Below are 20567 nucleotides of genomic sequence, written 5' to 3' on the forward strand. Positions count from 1 at the left end.
GATTCTGATTGGGATAGCGTTGAATCTGTAGATTGCTTTAGGTAGTAAGGACATTTTAACTATGTTTATTCTTCCAATCCATGTGCATGGAATGTCTTTCCATCTCTTTATGTTGTCGTCAATTTCCTTCAAGAAAGTCTTGTAGTTTTCATTGTATAAATCTTTCACTTCCTTGGTTAAATTTATCCCAAGGTATTTTATTCTTTTCATTGCGATTGTGAATGGGATTGAGTTCTTGAGTTCTTTTTCTGTTGGTTCATTGTTTGTGTATAGAAATGCTACTGATTTATGTATGTTGATTTTATACCCTGCAACTTTGCTGTAGCTGTTGATTATTTCTAATAGTCTTTCTATGGATTCTTTGGGATTTTCTATATATAAGATCACGCCGTCTGCAAACAGCGAGAGTTTTACTTCTTCATTGCCTATTTGGATTCCTTTTATTTCTTTTTCCTGCCTAATTGCTCTGGCTAACACCTCCAGTACTATGTTGAACAGGATTGGTGAAAGTGGGCACTCTTGTCTTGTTCCTGTCCTCAGAGAGATGGCTTTCAGCTTTTGTCCATTGAGTATGATGTTGGCTGTGGGTCTATCATATATGGCCTTTATTATGTTGAGGTACTTTCCTTCTATACCCATTTTATTGAGGGTTTTTATCATAAATGGGTGTTGGATCTTGTCGAATGCCTTCTCTGCATCTATTGAGATGATCATGTGGTTTTTGTTTCTCATTTTGTTAATGTAGTGTATCACGTTGATTGACTTGTGGATGTTGAACCATCCCTGTGTCCCTGGTATAAATCCCACTTGATCATGGTGTATAATTTTTTTGATGTATTGCTGTATTCGGTTTGCCAGAATTTTGTTGAGGATTTTTGCATCTATGTTCATCAGTGATATCGGCCTGTAGTTCTCCTTCTTTGTGTTGTCCTTGTCAGGTTTGGGTATCAGAGTGATGTTGGCTTCATAGAATGTGTTAGGGAGTACACCATCTTCCTCAATTTTCTGGAATAGTTTGAGAAGGATAGGTATTAAATCTTCTTTGAATGTTTGGTAGAATTCTCCAGAAAAGCCGTCTTGTCCTGGACTCTCATTTTTGGGGAGGTTTTTGATTACTGTTTCTATTTCTTTACTTGTGATTGGCCTATTCAGATTCTTCATTTCTTCCTGGTTCAGTTTGGGGAGGTTGTAAGAGTCCAGGAATTTGTCCATTTCTTCTAGGTTGTTCAATTTGTTGGCATATAGTTTTTCATAGTATTCTCTTATGATCCCTTGTATTTCTTTGGTATCTGTTGTGATTTCTCCTCTCTCATTCCTAATTTTATTTATTTGAGATTTCTCTCTTCTTTTCTTGCTGAGTCTGGCCAAGGGTTTGTCAATTTTGTTAATTTTTTCAAAGAACCAACTCTTTGTTTCATTGATCCTTTCTACTGTCTTTTTAGTTTCAATATCATTTATTTCTGCTCTTATTTTTATTATTTCCCTCCTTCTACTGACTCTGGGCTTTGTTTGTTCTTCTTTTTCTAATTCTGTTAGGTGTCATTTGAGGTTGCTTATGTGAGCTTTTTCTTGTCTTGTGAGGTGAGCCTGTATTGCAATGAATTTCCCTCTTAGGACTGCTTTTGCTGCATCCCAAATGATTTGGTATGACGTGTTCTCATTTTCATTTGTCTCCAGATAATATTTGATTTCTTCTTTAATTTCTTCAATAATCCATTGTTTTTTCAGTAGCATGTTGTTTAGTCTCCACATTTTTGCACCTTTCTCTGCTTTATTCTTGTAGTTGATTTCTAGTTTCATAGCATTGTGATCAGAAAAGATGCTTGATATTATTTCAACTCTCTTGTATTTATTGATGCTTGCTTTGTTTCCAAAAATATGGTCTATTCTTGAGAATGTTCCATGTGCACTTGAGAAGAATGTGTAGCCTGCTGTTTTTGGATGAAGTGTTCTATATATATCTATTAAGTCCATCTGGTCTAATTTTTCATTTAATTCTATTATTTCCTTGTTGATTTTCTGTCTGGATGTTCTGTCCATTGGTGTTAATGGTGTGTTGAGGTCCCCTACTATTATAGTATTGTTGTTGATGTCTTCTTTTAGTTCTGTTAAGAGTTGCTTTACAAATTTTGGTGCTCCTGTGTTGGGTGCGTATATATTTACAAGTGTTATGTCTTCTTGGTGGAGAGTCCCTTTTATCATTATATACTGTCCATCTTTGTCTTTCTTTACCTGTTTTACTTTGAAGTCTACTTTGTCTGATATTAGTATAGTGACACCTGCTTTCTTTTGTTCATTATTAGCTTGGAGTATTGTCTTCCATCCCTTCACTCTGAGTCTGTGTTTGTCTTTGGGGCTGAGGTGTGTTTCCTGGAGGCAGCATATTGTTGGGTCTTCTTCTTTGATCCATCCTGCCACTCTGTGTCTTTTGATTGGAGAGTTCAATCCATTTACATTTAGAGAGATTATTGAAATGTGAGGGCCTACCACTGCCATTTTATGTCTTGTTTTCCGGTTCTCTTCAATTTCCTTTGTTTCTCGTCCCATGGTTTAGTCTGTTCTGATGGAGAGCTGCTACTCTCTGTTGTTGTCCTTTTACTTATCTCCTTTGCTCTTGGTTTTGTAGTCCCTTTCCTTTTTTTGATTTTTCAGGAATGAGGGTTTTCCTGAGTATTTCTTGAAGAGGAGGTTTGGTGGCAATGAACTCCCTTAATTTTTCTTTATCTGGGAAAGTTTTTATTTCTCCATCATATTTGAAGGATATTTTCGCTGGGTAGAGAATTCTCGGCTGCAGGTTTTTGTCCTTTAGATTTTTGAATATATCATTCCACTCTCTTCTAGCCTGTAAAGTTTCTGCTGAGAAATCTGCTGACAGCCTGATGGGGGTTCCTTTGTAGGTTAATTTCTTCTTCCTGGCTGCCCTTAGTATTCTCTCCTTGTCGTTGACTTTTGCTAGCTTCACTACTATATGTCTTGGGGTTGGTCTACTTGCATTGATAAAGTTTGGAGATCTATTGGCTTCTGTCACATGAAGTTCCATCTCTCTCCCCAGGTTTGGGAAGTTCTCAGCCATTATTTCTTTGAATAGGCTTTCTGCCCCCTTCTCCCTCTCTTCTCCCTCTGGTATACCTATAATCCTTAGGTTGCATCTCCTAATTGTGTCAGATAATTCTTGGAGAGTTTCTTCATTTCTTTTTAGACTTAGCTCTCTCTCCTCCTCTGTCTGCAGCATTTCTATATTCCTATCTTCCAAATTGCTAATTCTTTCCTCCATATTATCGGCCCTACTCTTCAGTGCGTCTAGATTTTTCTTAATCTCCTCTATTGTGTTCTTCATTTCCAGTATTTCTGTTTGGTTCTTCTTTATAGTATCGAACTCTTTTGTGACATAGCTCCTGAACTCGTTGAGTTGTCTATCTGAATTCTCTTTTAACTCGTTGAGTTTTTTAATGATGGCTGTTTTGAAGTCATCATCATTTAGGTTGTATATTTCATTGTCTTTGGGATTGTTTTCTGTGTGTTTGTCATTTTCCTTCTGTTCTGGAGATTTAATATATTTTTTCATATTGCTTGATGGTGTAGATTTGTGCCTCCGCATAGAGATATAGTTTAGTTACTGCTTCCACTTGTTTCTACTGGTGTGGTGAGGGAAAGCTGTTTATACTGCTCCAACCAGGAACCCTATCAGCTGTTGCTAACTGGGCCTGGGCCCCTCCACGCAGTCACAGTGATCCTGTGGGTTCTCTCTTCAGCTGTGGAGGCTGTCACAGGGGGGCTTCAGACTGCTGGTGCCTACTGTTGCAGACCACCTAGACGTGCTCCCTCCTTAGGTTCTGCAGTGGTTTTATGGGCTTTCCCAGCGGTCAGGGGCAGGATCACTTATATTTGCAGCTCTGTCACTGTCGGCGCCCACAAAATCTCACTTGTCACTATGGGTCACAGCAGAGCTATGGGCATTTTCTACAGTCTGTGGTAAGCTCCCCTAGCTATGCTACTTTTGTCCCAGGGTCTTCCAGCCTTGTGGTTGCCAGATGGGTGCTCTCTACTAGTGCTGTGCAGAGGCTATCGCTGAGGCTTCTCTGAGACTGTAGAGTTTCCCCCCGGGCCACAGAGCCAGGTCGCTGGAACTCCACCCAGCCCCAGTCCTCTCCCCTAGGATCTTGGGGAGCCCATTACCCTGACTGGGGGATAGCCAGATACCTTGAGTTCAGTGGCAGCTGATCAGCTGCTGCCCTGCCTGGGATTCTCCTCTTTGGGACCCTCCCGGCGTTGTGGATGCTGGGAGGGGCCTCTCTGCTAATGGCAGGCAAACACCCTGCCTACTGCCCGGACGGGACTTCAGAGTTTCTCCCCCAGGCTGCGTAGCCGGCCACTGGAGCTCCACCAAGCCCCGGTCCTCTCCCGGGAGATCTCCGGTAGTCCTGAGCCTCTCCCAGGTGAAAGCCCGGTCAGTGGAGCCGGTCGCGGCAGCTAGCGGGCTGGCGCGCCGTTTGGGAGAGCCCCCAGGCGTTGTGGACGCTGGGCGGGGCCTCTCCGATAATGGCAGGGAAAGACTCTGCCTGCGGCCAGGACTGAACTCTAGAGTTTCTCCCCCTGGCCGTGTAGCCAATCGCTGGAGCTTCACTCAGCCCCGGACCTCTCCCAGGAGATCTCCGGTAGTCTCGATCCCCTCCCCGGCGAAAACCAGGTCAGGGGAGCCGGCGGCGGCAGCTGGTGGGCCGGCGCGCCGCTTGGGATTCTCTCCAGGGGCCCCCAGGTGTTGTGGGTGCTGGGTGGACCTCTCTGCTAATGGCGGGTAGGGGTTTTCCCCACGGCCTCTGGTGTGTAACTCTGGAGCTTCGCTCTGGGCTCAGGTGTAATTGCGGGGGGCTTAGGTAGGGCTCTGTTCACCTATTTCCACCGTCGCTCCTCTGGTGTGCGCTCCCTCCTGCCCTTGGCGTGTGGCGATGTTCTGGGGGCGTTCGCTGGAAGAAAGCCGCCCGCAGGCTCTAGGCTGTTCGGGGGTCGGGTTGGAGAGTTTTCACCTATCTCCACCTCCTCCCGGAGGGAAGTCCGTCCGCCTTCCGATGTATAGCAGTGTGGGTCTCTCCGACGTCCTGAGATGCTATATAGATATCCTTTGTCAAGCGATGAATGTCCAATTAATTGTAGATTCGAAGGGGGAGAGACAAAGAAGTCTGCTCACGCCGCCATCTTGGATCTTCTCCGTAATTCACTTTTAAAGAATATCATATTTAGCTTTCTTCAGTAGTATTTATTGCAATGCCACAGTGATAAAAGTAGGTATCTTACTGTATGTGAGTTCTAAAATAGGATTTTGAACTCTTGAGAAAGGCAGATCCAGTGACAGAAATAGTGTGAACTTTGGAGCCAATCAAAGCTAAAGTCAAATCATGACTTAGCCACTTACTAGCTTTATGACCTTCGGCAAATTATTTCATCTCTCTGGGCCTGAATTTCCTGCGCTGTCAATTGGAGGCAATATAACCAACGGGAGAATTGCTGTGAGTTTTAGGGACAAACTCAATGTTTGGCACATAGGATGTACTCAATAAATTATAGCTATGGTTTTTACTATTAACATAAATCAACTAAATCTTATAAGAAAACCAGATGGGCAGTAGCTCTGAGTTTTGAATACTCAAACAAATTAATTGCGTACAACAGCTTGGCAGTGCATGAGAAGAATTGTAGCAGATCAACAGTGTAGTATTTCTCAGGGAGTAGCCTTAAATACAGTCTAGGAAAACAGGATCTGATTCTATCTGTAAAATCACCATCTGGTGGCACTCAGATACTGTTACAGCCAGGTGCCCGTATGCCCCAGAGCACACCTCTAGCACGTCACAGGGGAGATTGGTGAAGGAGGTAGCATTGACAAAGCCTTTATTTGAAGATATTAAGAGGCTTAAAAATATATGTTTTGAAAATAAGGGTATGCTTTTAATATTGTGATAGTTATTGCTCAATCTTCATCCAAAATGTTATACGAATCACCAAATTATATTCCCGCCAAATAGTTCTTACAAGTGCCTGCTTTCGTATAGTTTCAAAAACACTTACATTTTGACAATCTGATAAAAGGAAATAGTACCTTGCCATTTGATGGTATATTTTAAATGTTATGAGTGAAGCTGAGCATTTTTTTCATATTATATTTGTTTATTTGTATTTCCTTTTCACCAAGGTGCCTGATTATGTCATTTTTCCAGTTTTTCTACCAATGGTGTTATCCTTAAAGTATGAGAAAAATCAACTAACAAGTTCAAGAAGGGGAAGATGAGAACTTTTAACATTTCCCTGCATTGTTCTACCGTCAAGCTTAACTGCTTTAGCAATAAAGCACACATTAGTCCTAAGTCGGACTATCCTAGGATGCTTTGGAAAGCTAAAAATCGCCACTTTGGCCCAACACTCCTTTATGTCCATTCATAGAGAAAACATGGTTTTTTGGTTCCAAATGTGAAGAGTATAATGACACAGAGCATTATGGGATGGTTTGGGGTTTGTACAGAACAGAATTCTTCTCAGCAGGAACATAATTAAACAACTTTGGGACAGTAGAAATAGTGTTTGCGAAAAAACCAAAACGCTACTGGAGAGAACATTCTCCTCCATTTTTTAGTTTATGTTTCGGAAAGCTTTGACCTGGCCTAATAGAGGCACAAAACTCTTAGGAACTGGCTTATTTCTTATCCAGGAGAGGGCTTGACAATCTTCTCTTTTGTGTCGAGACTGCAAATCTGCGGTTGCTTAACTAAGTCTCTGAGCCAAGGTTTCTGCAGAAAAGACTGTCATTTATAAAGTACCTGCTTCTCTCATGATCAACGTGTTGATAATTTTAGGTCCCGGTATTACCAGCTACTCAAATGAGGATATCTGTACCTTGGCATTTGGAAATGCTATACGAAGTTCAAGTTCTCTTCCTATGCCTCACAATCTGGGTGTATTCCAAGTTGTAAATGATCATTTCAGCCATGTTGCACTTTTCGCAACATCAAGTGGTTACTTCCGCATATAGTTTAAAACTATTCTAATGAAAATAAGAAACAGATTAAGGGTCACAAATATAAAGAGGAAGTTCAGCTTTTAGATTTATGGTTGGTCTCGAATTTAAAGCATTTCTGACAGAAAGAGGCAGTATAGCACAGTATGGAAAGCAGAGTTTTGTAACCTGAAAGATTGAGGCTCACGTGATAGCTCTGCCACTGAATGTGTGACCTTGAGTGGCCTCGATTTCCACGTCTGAATAATGGTCACAGTGATGCCTACCTTAGGGTGCTATGGTGAGGATTAAATGAAATCTGGCATATAGTAAATATTCAATCAATGGTCATTACTATTATTAGTATTTTTTAGGGATAATTTTACTTTCCTATTTAGTACATTTTGTCCATATGCTTATTACAATCAAATAGCCTTTTGACAGCGTATTTTACTTAATGTGTTTATTTATTTTCTCTAGATATGGTTATATAGGTATTGTATTCTGTCTCCCTCCTTCCTTCCTTCCAGAATTGCACATAAACTTCTATCGTCTATGATGTAATTGTCAAAAGAGCTGATGTTGAGGTTAAGCTGTAGAGGTTACATTCCCGACTATGTTTATTCTCACTGTACCAGGAGCCAGAGTCGTGTCCTGTATCTGAACTTGCAAGTCAGTAATTGGATCATAATTACTGCCTGGCCTTAGGTTTAGGGATTTCCTTGGAGACCATGGAGAAATTCATTTGGTGCTAGGAATGCATAATCTTCTGCTTTGGAGCACTTCTCAGGGTTATGCAGCAGACGCAGCTCATTTTACCGTGTCCCACGTTATGTAACACTGCAGTCCCTTTGGGTTGTGAGAGGCGCAAAGGAGCATGTCATTTTCAGATAGAACACTAGATGGAGCAAAGAGACCAATTTTTTTTTTTCCTAAATACCACCAAATAAAATTTCATTTTAAAATTAGGTGACTAAAAGGCTACTCAGAGATTAATTCCACAGTCGAGTTTGCTCTTTGTTCCTCCCTATCCTCTTCTTTGTCCTCTGCTTTTCCTTGTTTGGACCTGCAGCATGCCTTGAAATTTGGGCTCTCTTGCAGTAGAAAAAGGAGTGGGTTTGTCCAATGGTCATCCCGGTGTAGGTAAAAGATGCACAGGGTCGATTTTCCTGCCTATGGAAACACAGGGAAATGATGTCACTGTTTGCATTACATGCATATATTGGCCTGCTTGTCTTCTCCATTGGGAGAGGCTGGCATGTTGTGCTTGTGGCCGGCTTTGCTGACCTTCCCCACCCTCTCATTGGGTCAACTCAACAGTCTGCCCCTCGATCTGTATTACAAGCATTGCTTCCACCATCTTTTCTGAACTTTCCCTGTATCAACTCTCCTTTTTTCTACAACTCCATCTCTCTTATCTGCATCCCTGCCTGGAAGAGCATAACTGTTGATCAATTCCCTCCTGTATGCAGTAGATTAATTGAATCAGATTATACTACAGTTATTTTCCCAATCTAAAGAGTTTATCATTCTTGGTCAAGACCAGTTTACCCCATTGTTCTTCCCTTCAGTTCCCTGGATGTCATCCACAAGCTCATTCTAAACAAGCACTTGTTCCATCAAGGAATGAATTGCTGTGTGAATGAATGACTAGCTCCCTTGACCTCATCCATCTATGACGAACACTTCCTTTCCTGTTCTCTTCCCCCCTCCCCGCCCCCCACCTCCCGTTTGATTTGCTTCTCCTCATCGTTTAATTGTCCTTTGCCAGTAATTGAATTTAGGGCCCCTTGTTGGAATTCCTCCCTTTCAAGTTAATTCATTCCTGTAATTCTTTCTGCCGCTCTCCAACTGCTTCCCTGCTGTGTCATTTTAATTGCTAGTGTTTCATATTTTGTTTTCCACATTTATTGCTGGCTTACGTGCTCACCAAAATAGATTGACTGCGATATTTATTGAAATGACAGATTTGGATTCACCTCAGTTTACAAATGAAATTTGAAGCTGAGTAGGAAGGTTATAAAGATAAAACTAAATTGGTCACATGAATAGTTAGGAAGGACCCGGTAAACGTAAGAAACAAATTAGCTTTAATTCTTTGGAGGATAGTCCCTGGGTCAATGGTCTTAGATGCAAATAAAAATATTTACAGAGTTTAGACCGCTACTCAACTCCACGTAGGCAATTCCCAGTCTTTACCAAAAGTAACTGATTATCTGCAAGGCACAGAACACATTCTTTTTTTACCCGTTTCCCATTATTTACATTAAATGTCAGGAGCAAAGTTTCTCCTAACACGTGACAATCCACTAAAATAGCTATTGCATATGTACAAAAGCATATTTACTCTTCATATTTGAAACTAAGAATGACTGAGATCTTGATAGGGAATTGTATATTTAAGATGTATTTATCAAAAAGTCGGTATATGTAAAAATAGTAGTTTTCTTAACACCATAAAATGTTCCATAATTCATATTAATTTTGATTGTAATAACACAAATGGGTAGATGTTTAGCTGTTAATTAGGAAAAATAGCTGGAAATAGGTTTTTCAAAGTATCATCATAAATCTTTAGAAGTATTTCCCTACTTCTGGGGATGGGGGGTAAGAGGAGGACATAGCACAATGTAACAGCGAGGGGACTGGGAATCCATACCTGCATCAAGAATGAGCCGTACACTGAATAAATAACAACTCTGGCATGTATTTAGCAATCTTTATGTAGATACATACTGTTTTAATGAATGAAATAAAATTTATTTAAAAGGGATGAGTTTTTGGTTTCTGTGACAAACAAATGGTGAGCAACAGGATATACTGGAGTATATGAGGAAGCCATTTGGAACCTGACCTTGTTTTTCCCAAAGGGCCTGACATGGCCAGTGAGCATGCATTGTATAGTTGTATATCTGCTTTAAGCATCTGCTGTGTCCCAAAGACAAGAACAAATGCCCTTAAGATAAAGATGCAACTTCCCCCATGTTGGCATTTCCTTAAGGATAGGCATCTCTCCCTAGGCTAGGAACTGATTGCTCTGCTTGCCTCTGACCACCCAGCTTGAGAAAACAGCCCTGCTACCCTGCTGTGTCCACCAAGACAGCAGACCTACTATCTGCTGTGTCCGTCAACCACTGTGCTGACAGAGCAGTCTTGTGACTATTGTAAAAGGGACATTTCAATCCTATGTGAAACATCCTCTTTGAGAGTATATAACCACTCTGCACATCTCACTTCTTTGGGGCCCTTCCTTCCTTAGGGAAGGAAGGCCCTGGGCTAAGCTAGTCCTCAGATCTGGTTCATAAGAAATTCATGCCAATTTTCATTTATAGTTTGCTTATGGATTATTTTCATCCACGTCTGGTTGGTTTTTGCCTATTCAAGCAGAGCTAAGTTCCTCTGCTTTCTTCACCACGTATTTAGCTCCTTTAGAGAGTACTAGAGCCTTTGCTTTAGGTAGTTGACTTGACTTCCCTCACAGTGTGTTAATCGCCGTTTTCAATTCCCCGTTCTTGTTTTCTTGAGCATCTTCTAGCAGTCCACAAGTCACAGAAAAGAAGTCAGTTGCGAATGGAATGCCGATTCTTCTCCTGGTTCATACAAGCCTGGAGATTCTCAAAAAAAAAAGAAACTGAAGTGGACCAGCTGCTCTGCCAAAGCAAAGTCATTTCAGATGTTAAAAATGATTATAGAAGACAATTTAGGGGATACAGACAAACATTATTTAACACTTCATGAAGCAGGCAGTCTGTTCCCAAAGGTCCAGAGAACCGCAAAACAGGATGGAAGGCAGGAAGCTTTCATAGGATAAAGAATAAGGAAGAAAGAAGAGAAAAATAGAAAATACCTGGTTGGCTGGGGCCACATAGTCAAACTTGATTGGGGTGAGAAGGAGCAAGGACGTAAGTAAAGAGCACAGAGCTGGCTTGGCATTTGGGGATTGGCTGGCTGGATGTATTGCATTTCTGGTCAAGCGGAGCATCTATGGGGACACAAAATTTATCTAAGTTTTGGGTTGCTGATGTGGTACCCCAAACAGGAACAGCTCCATTTTGGGCCTAGAAATTTATTTCAACGCAGAAGGCTGAAAATAACTCAAGATGCTGAACTGACCTGGGCTCGAGTGGCATTGAGATTGATGAAAACCTCTGCCTCTCTGTGGGGCATTACAGGTTAGGGAGAAATTGATGTGCTCAATATTCTTTCCTTCTTGTTCTTTCTAAGTTTCCTGCCTCAGGGCCTTGTAGCAATAGCAAGAAAAAAGGATTCTGTCAGCGATATGACTTCACGTGTCATTTCATGGTCTCGTTTTGCCTCCCGCAGGACTAGTCCATCAACAAAATAGACACGAAGTCGTTGGCTAAGTTTAACAGTGTGACTGGGTAGGAGAATTATTCACATTGCGCTCAGATGGGTAAAGAAAATGTAGCTTCTCAGTTTCTCTATGACTGATCATACCTCGCTCCTGAGTGTCAGTCCTCTTGGGGTTGCTGATTGTGAACAAAGATTTGCTTCAATCTATTAATTTAAAATCCCTCCCTTCAGCAGACACTCAGTTTTCTAGATTGCCTCACTTTCTTCTTCTTCCCACTGCCTCCCAACACAAAGGGAATGGGCACAGCCGCTCGCTCCCCTCCCTCAAAACTCCTCACGTCCACTACGTCCTCCTGCTCTAGAGCCCTGTGGGCCTCCTGCCATGCCCTCCCAATGCAAGGTAACTTCTCTACCACCAGGGCACAAACTCTGTGATGTCAGACATCCAGGTTGGGTTCTTTATATGCTTAAGAGGTTCATAAAATTCTCTCTTTCTCTCTCCCCATCTCTCAATCTGTCTCTTTGTCTCTCAGTCCCTCTCTCTCTCTCTCTCTCTTATTCCTGCTCACTATTGTTTTCTCTTTCTCCTTCTCTTCTCTCCAAAGTCTAACCCTCCGTCTTATTGTCTTGCTACTGACAGCAACAAAACTCAAATTCGATTATTAAAGCATCTCGCTGCAAGCAGGAATCCCCTTTTTCTCTTGAAGCACCAAAACCCACCATTTCAATGGTGGGGGTGCCCAGGCATTAAGATTTACTGGAAATGGAAATATGTCTGAAAGGAAATACATCAGAAAATGCATATTGAAAAGTGCTGTGCTCACGATGAATCATCCGTCATATGAAGGGAGATAAATGTAAGGAACATTCTTTTCACTATCCTTCCCTCTGTCATGAATATTGTCATATTTCTCAGGGGGAAAAAATGAGTCTAAGGGTTGTTAAATTGGCCAAATTACACAGCTTTAGGAGGGAAGATGATAAGAAAGAATTCCCATTGAAAAAAGAAAATGAATGCAGAAGGCTGATAGTTAACCAAGAAGTTTGGAACAATTTTATGTATTTGCTGCTCGTTTGTTTGCTTGTTCATTGCCGGCTTGCCTTGGAAATAATGGAAGTCTGACAAATTCATCACTTGAAAGGCCATGGTCTCCACACCAAGCCCAGGGTTCTCTGAGGCACCAGCACACCAGAAGAGCGAAGTATCCTCCTCTTTTTTCTCCAATAGCAGCCTGAGGTGCGTGAGGACCATTGTCCCCTGCCCTAACCCCTCCAGGGTGGGGCTGGGATGCTGCGTCATCGTGACTGACCTTGATTTCATTCCCTTCCTAGTGAAGGAAAGGAGAAGGCACATGGGGGCTCCTGAGCTAAGTGGTGGGTGACACCAACAGAACGAGGAAGCCGAATGCACAGACAGGGCACTAAATTCTTCTCACACTAAAACCGAGAAAAGTCGTTGTCACCACCCCCCCCACCCCCCCCCACCGCCCCCCACCCCCCCCCCCCCCCCACCGAAACTCACATACCCTCAGTGCTGGTTAATCTCCCTTTCTGGTTATTATTCAACGGCTGCAAATCCCGTCTCAGACCTTCACCCTCCTTTAAGCTGTAGAAAGAGAATGAAAAAAATGCACCCTAAGACCTTAGGGTTTTTTCCCTTCCTTTTCTGTTGCCAGTGAATCAGTTTGAAAAGCGAGCTGGCGCAGGTTCCAGGAATTTGTGTAAATGCCTAATGGAGACAGATATGCTGCACGGTTGCTGCAGGCTGTCCAGGCATTGCCAAACATGGTGCTCACAAACCGCCTGCACTTTTAGGGGAGTGAGCTGCCTGGCACACGTTTTCCTACCTGCAAAGAGCCTTGAAACGTTAAAATACTTCCTGTCTCCTTTATTTTGGGGTGGGCAGAGGGTCACATACATTTTAATAGTTTCCTCATCAAAATTGCTGCATTTTAAAGCCAGGTAATGAGAACACACATCATCTCAACCTCTTTACTGTTCTTTCTTCCTAGGGAGCTCAGAAAGCGGAATGGAAATGTTGGGCCTGTCCCTACAAGCCCTTTTCCATGGAAAGGGCAATCATTTTTGGTTTTGTTTCTATTCAATTTTGAAAGAGTCTGCTGATTTATTCAGCAGTATTTATTGAGTGCCATCTGTATGCAAGACACTGTAGTTTATAGTGAGGATACAGCAAAGAAAAATGAAGACAGGGTCCCTGCAAGAGTGGATCTTATAAATGAGTAGAGTAGAGGGAGATACTCGGCAAATAGAAATAAACAACCATATGTATTTTATTTTTTTCTAAGTGCTCTGGCACTATGAAAGACGTTAACAGGGTGATAGTGTTACTGACCCAGGTTCGTTTTGTCTGCTGCACAATTGTGTCAATCATTGAGATGATGAGTTTGCAGTAGAGAAAGTGTTTATTCACAAGGCAGCCAAGCAAGGAGACGGGAGAACAAATCTCAAATCTGTCTCTCTGAAAGTGGGGATTAGGGATATTTATGGGATAAAGGGGCAGGGCAGTCTGAAGTGTGGGAATAGACCATTGGAAGTAAGGAAAAGTGAGGTAATTGCTGATCTGTACAAGCGTAGTCATTTCATGGCTCTTCATAGGACGCATGTTCCCAAAATGCCGGTGTTAGCATGATCTGAGGGTGGGGTTTTCAACTCCTTGACATCAAAGGGTCACCTGCCAGTCATCTGTGCAGGCCCAGTCAATGAATCCTCGTCTTAACCAGCCTGAACTGGACAAGGCGTGAATTCTTAGTTCCTGAAAAACTCAAGCATCTGTTACCATGGTGACCCAAGAGGCAGAGATGTTAACCATAGAGTGGGTGTTAGCAATATTTTATCTAACTACTTTTGCAAACAGACTACTAACTGAGTATAGTGAAAGCAAGTTGGCCCCCAGTCTCAATAGAAATGTATCTAGTTGGGTGGTTGGGGCAGTAGATATTATGGACTGGCTTTTTCAGCTCTTCCTCCAATCTACGTATAGAATCCCTTCCTGAATTGTAGCTAGGATGCCTGCTTGAACTGCTGAAGCAGAAAACAAAAAAAATAAAAACTTAAAATGATATGTCCCAGACTCCCATGTAGCTAGGGTCTGAACGTGGCCCCACAGGAGCCTGAGGGAGAAAATGAGCAGGGCTAGGCAGTGGGCACTTGTGAGGAGACGAGTTTTGGGGGCCAGTCTGGCAGCAGAGGCCGTAAGTCGTCAAGACAGCTCAGCCGGAAGCTCTTTGCCTGATCTCTGGGGTTGTAGGTGTGGAGAGGCAGGTTGTGGTGGTGAGATTTCCACAGAGACTCATCTATGGAGTGTTGTTTCTCCCAGCTGCTACTTCTGGCTGCAAAGCTCCCAAAAGCCTTGGCACGAGAGATGTTCCTGCCTCTTTCCTTCATTTTGCATCCAGTGTAGCATCCTGCACCTGTGCATTTTCATCCCCTCCCCCCAGGGCAGCAGATTTGCTTCTACTCCTCCCTCAGAAGCAATGAACCTTTGTCAGCAACTGTTTCCTGCCCTGCCCCAAATCCTTCTCCTGTGCACACAGTAGAAAACGATGGGAAAGAGACAGTGAGTGAGTGCGTACACCTTCTCCTTGTGTCTGAGGCTCCCAGGCATTCTAAATTATCTCACTAGCCTGCCCTTGGTCTTCAAGAAATTGTGAAAATTGTAGCTGTTTCCTCCCAACCTGCTTTTATGGCAGCTCCATCCTCCTCCCATGTTCCGCCAAAGGTGAAAGAGTCCGTGTCACCCATTTCTCTCCAGTGGACTCATCACTCTTCAGAATTGAGTTCTCTTGGCTGCCTTACAACCTCAGCATTCTGATGTGCTCAAGAAAACTTATAATTTTGTGGGCTACCTGTATTTTTCTTATTGCTGAACCGGGAATGACATGATCTTGAAGCAATCCACATCCCAAGTGGAAGCAGAATTCTCTTGAGAGATTCGACATTGGGGGTCCAGAGTTTGGTTCTCTCTCTGGCAAGCAATCAGAGCACGCACAATGCTAAAATCTTCAGATATGAAGCTAAGCATTTATTAAGTGTCTACTATTTGCATATCCCTATAGAAAGACCTGAGGATACAAAGATGAATGAGGCACAATCTTTGTCCTATGGTTGCTCCTGATCCAGAGGGAGCGAATGCACATGAGCAAATGTTATAAAGCGGTGTGACGAATGCCACAATAGGAGTGGAACGAAGCACTGTGGGAACGTGGGCCTGAATAACTAGGATGCAGGGGCACTGAGGAGGTGTAATTATTTAGGTTATTTCTGGAATTTTCAGCAAGAGTTTTCTAGACAGAAAAGATGAAGAGAAACCGACAGAAAAGTTCCTTCAATTCCTCATGCACCAATAATTCCATTTCCTGGCATGGTTAGTAGGATCAGAATTCTCTTTCTAAGATATAGTAGGTCAACCCAATCTTAGCCATGGTCAGCTCTGTGCCTGAGTCCTCCAGGTGAACTCAGCATTTCTGCAAGGTCAGCAGGTTCCAGGTGGACAAGATTAATAACAGAGAATCTAATAGATTGCATTGGACTATAACTATTTTTTTTCCTAAAAAAACAGAAGTTTGCTCCCAACATCTAAAGATGCTATCTTTCACACTTGGCCTCTTTATATTTTTGTTAACCTCTAGATTTGCTGTACCCCACGTGGGTGGATATCTGTATATTTGCTTGTTTGGACCACTGGGATTAGATGTCAGCATTTCTCTAAAGAGAAGGGTGATGCCACGCAGTTGTCCAAGCTCTCCTATTTGGGCCCCTTCGCCCAGCCAGGACAGTGCAATGTGGCAGTGCCAAGACAGGAATAGTGGAGTCAAACAGAGTCTGATGCCCGAAGGAGCACAGGACGTCGGCCAATATTTAGTCCTTGATGTGAAAGCTGAGTCAGTGGCAGGCTGGGTTTAGACAGAGTTATTAGCATTAGATGGCAGCTTCCAGGGAGCACAGTGATCAATCTGTGGACAAATCCAAGATCAGAAGCTGACGACATAGACAAGGAGGGATCAGGGGACAGGAAGCTGGATTGCCCAGGTGGTCTCAGGAGGCTGGTAGGCTGGTGTGGCAGAGTCTATCTGAAGGTTTTCAGACTCAGCTCCATTGTCCCCTCTCCACTGGCATTTGAATATCACTTCTGAAAGATATGCACAGCATACACACCAAAAACACACAGGCCATCACTTCAAAAGTAAAACAATATTGAGCAAGAAAAGTACAGCCAATGTGCACATGAGTCCATGTGCTCCTGACGCTGTAGGGTTTACTTTTAAGATACTAAACTTGATGCTAATACACTCTGAAAGGTAACTTTTGAAATACATATAAAAATTTATGTTAAAATCACAAATCCTTATTATTCTGAGAAATAGGGAAAAATATTTCAGCAGTTTAAAAGTTTCCCTTTTCTTTAACAATTGACTAATGAAACAAATTCATGAAGAGAGAGTTTCAGTCTGTAGAAGAGGACAAAAAATTGATGTTGTAGAAAATTCCACAGTTTGGCACTGTGTGTGCTGGCAATTCCGTGTCCTCATTCCTTGGTGTTTAGGGTTCCGCCTGGGCGGTGGTGGGTGTGCTGAACTCCGCACTGTGAAAATTAGTTTCACATGCACATTAAACAGCTGGCCCATTCTGGGGTGTCTCAGCATCCTTTTGGCTGTATTTTGAGCTTTCAAATAAGTAGCAAGTTAAAATAATTGTCAACATTTGCCAGACATGATCTTAAATATCTTGAGGTTCATTATAAAAGAACCAAAAAAACCCTAAGTAATTGTTTTCCTTATTGGAAATGTTCCTTCACATTCTATCTTCACAGCACAGTCTGTGAGAATATATTTCCTCTCGTCTCGTTTCCGAATCTGAGATTTTGCTGAGAATATTTTTCTCGTGAGAGTAAAAAAAAAAAATCACCATTATATCATATAATTTGAACCCAAGTATCACCACCCAATCTTTAACCCTAATATAGCAAAAAATTCAGCAATCCAAGCAGTTATTTATGATCATTTCCATCCTTGTATTTTACTGACCTGGAAGTGATTTAAAGCAAGGTCAACTGGTGGCAATATTTACTAGGAAAATCTACGCTCACTGACTTAGGGCTAACCCTCTTCACTGTCCATTTCCTTCCACACTGAACACATGTGTGCTTATCATAATGGTTGTACAAAGGCATTACATGGTGTGGATGCTCTAGAAATGCGGGTTATACAATCCTCAGAGAGAATCCCTGTGAGTGACTTATAAAGAGTAAGAACATATATCTCCCAAAGTTTAAAGCCGCCAATAGAGGATTTTCTTCATGGTGAGACTTCCTTTTTTAAAATTTTTTTCTTATTGAGGTAACATTGGTTTATAACATTGTACAAATTTCAGGTGCACATCATTATATTTCACCTCCTGTATAGACTGCATTGTGTTCCCCACCAAAGTCTAGTTGCCATCCATCACTGTACACATGTGCCCCTTTACCTCTTTCTCCCTCTACCCATCCCCTCTTTCACACTGGTACCACCAGTCTATTCTCTGTATCTGTGTCTTTGTTCATTGTTGTTGTTTTGTCTTCCACATATGAATGAAATCATACGGTATTTCTCTTTCTTCATCTGACTTATTTCACTTAGCTTAATACCCTCAAGGTCCATCAATGTTGTCACAAATGGCAAGATTCCATCTTTTTTTATGACTGAGCAGTATTCCATTGTATATATATGGATACTATGTCTTCTTTATCCATTCATCCATCAATGGACACTTTGTTAGGTTGTTTCCAAGCCTTGGCTATTGTAAATAATGCTGCAATGAACAACAAGGTGCATATATCTTTTTAAATTAGTGTTTTCATGTTCTTTGGATAGATATCCAGAAGTGGAATGCTGGATCATATAGTAGTTCTATTTTTACTTTTATTTTTTTCTCTAAGTGTATGCTTTATTTCTTTTTTTACTTATTTTTTTTATTGCGGTAACATTGGTTTATAACATTATATAAATTTCAGGTGTACATGGTAATATATTTTGAATTCTGTGTGGATTACATCATGTTCACCATGCAAAGACTAACTAATCATCATTTCTTACAGCTGAGTAGTATTCCATTGTGTATATATACCACATCTTCATTATCCATTCGTCCCTTGATGGACACCTAGGTTGCTTCCAAGTCTTGGCTATTGTGAATAATGCTGCGGTGAACACAGGGGTGAATGTGTCTTTATGCATCTGTTTTCAATTTCTTGGGAGGAATACTGAGCAGTGGAATAGCTGGATCATATGGTAGATCTATTCTTGATTTCCTGAGGAGACTCCATACTGTTTTCCATAGTGGCTGCACCAGTTTGCACTCCCCATGGTGAGACTTTCATCAATAGGGCTAAAAGGGTGGTTATTGCATAGAACAAAAATTATTTTTTCACCACTTGTATGTGTATATGTATATATATATTTTTCATTATTATGTTGTATCTCTAGGTGACAATCCTAAAGCACAGAATTTAATTAAAGAAATATCTTAAATAACAGATAAACATGCACTTCCCTCAATAATAACACTTTTTCAAATCTTTATAATTTTAAACTGTTTCATATACTTTTACTTGATCCTCATCATAAGTCTATGAGATGGACAAGAAAACATTATTTCCTCATTTAATTGATGAAAAACTGCATCCCTATTTAATGGAGATAGAAACATGTTGAATTTGCCCTTGGAGAAGCTGAATTGTGAATAGATTGGGTACATGACTCATGTCCCACAGGCTGGATCAGACCATGCGGCCGTCATTACCCAGACAAGTCACACAAAACCAGGATTATTTGGGCCTGGATTTTATCCAGTAAATTGTATCAATAGTTTCCTTCACTTCGGTAGCAGCAGATTGCTCTGGAAATTACTGACAGTCTCAGACAGAAAAGTAAAAACAAGCGTCTTGACTCCCAGGTCTGACTTCTGGCCACTAGAGGGTGGTATTGTTCTCCGCACGTCTTGCGCAGCATCTGTTCTAAGAAAAAATGTCGGAACCATCCACCTATCTCACACCTTCGCAGGGTGTACCTAGGCCAGAAATGTCAGGATGTGGCTTTGAAGCTCCAGTTCTAGATAGTGTCTCATTTACCAGCCTTAAGCACTAAGAGGTTATTGGCCTCTATACCTAGTAGGGTGGAGGGCAGGAGACAGTCTATCTTTTCATTAACCTCTCTCTGCAGTGGGGCTCCGACTAAGTCTTTAAAACCTGGAGGCCTCTCCCTAAGTATTAAGCTATCAAAGAATAATAGTATCACAGGCTGGTGGATTTTCAGCCTGATTCATTTCCTAGAGAAGGGGTAACAGTGAATGGATTGCTTTGATCTTGCTATTAGGTATCCAAAAATTATAAAGGGGAGGAGAGGAGAAGAGGAAAAGTTCTCTGTTCCCATGGTAAACTACTAAATTAGAAAATATCCTATATAAAAACTGCTACATAAAAATACAGATTGCACAACCTTAAGTATAACATGCTTTCACTGATGTTCGAAAGGCTTCCGTGAGTGTGTGTAGGTGGGAAGATGTTTCTGGTGGTTGCATGACACTTGAGTGTTTCCAGGAGGATATAAAAATAGCCTGTAAAAGTTTTTACTGTGAAAAATAATGATCTCTAACCTTGTGTGGTTTCATGGCCTACTAATATGACTTGCGCTCTTTACAACGCTGACAGAAGATAATAACCACTGATCTACGAAAATTCTGCAACAGGATGAAGCCACACATGGCCACACACCTTATCTCATAGGTGAAATCTTCACTTCTGTTTTGGGTTTCCGTGTTTCTCCTTCCTTGAACTGAGTATCTTTATCCCTCTGGCACTTACCTTCTGCTACTTTGTATTTTAAGTCAATTTCCTGAGAGACTAGATTGATAATTCATTTCAATCCCACAAAGATTTACTACAAATTACTCACACAGTGCTGAACTATGTACTAAGATATATTACATATAATGCTGGTTTCTACAGAGCTAACCGTTCTGTGAATTCCTCCAACATCTCTTTCACAACAATGATGCATTTTGCTGGTCCTTACGTCTTCCTGCAGACACACACTCTCCAGGCCACCCCTCCTTACAACGCCCACTGCTTTGATTAGCTATTGTTGGGAATCCTTGGGATGTCTCACCAACACCGTCTTATGTTCTGCCTTGCACACCCACCCTTGTTCACGTCTCTTATCCTCAAAGCCCCACAAGGGTAAGACCTCTGTATATGGCTGCTGTCCATGTC

The sequence above is a fragment of the Equus quagga genome, chromosome 22 (assembly GCF_021613505.1).
Source record: "Equus quagga isolate Etosha38 chromosome 22, UCLA_HA_Equagga_1.0, whole genome shotgun sequence".
NCBI lineage: Eukaryota > Metazoa > Chordata > Mammalia > Perissodactyla > Equidae > Equus > Equus quagga.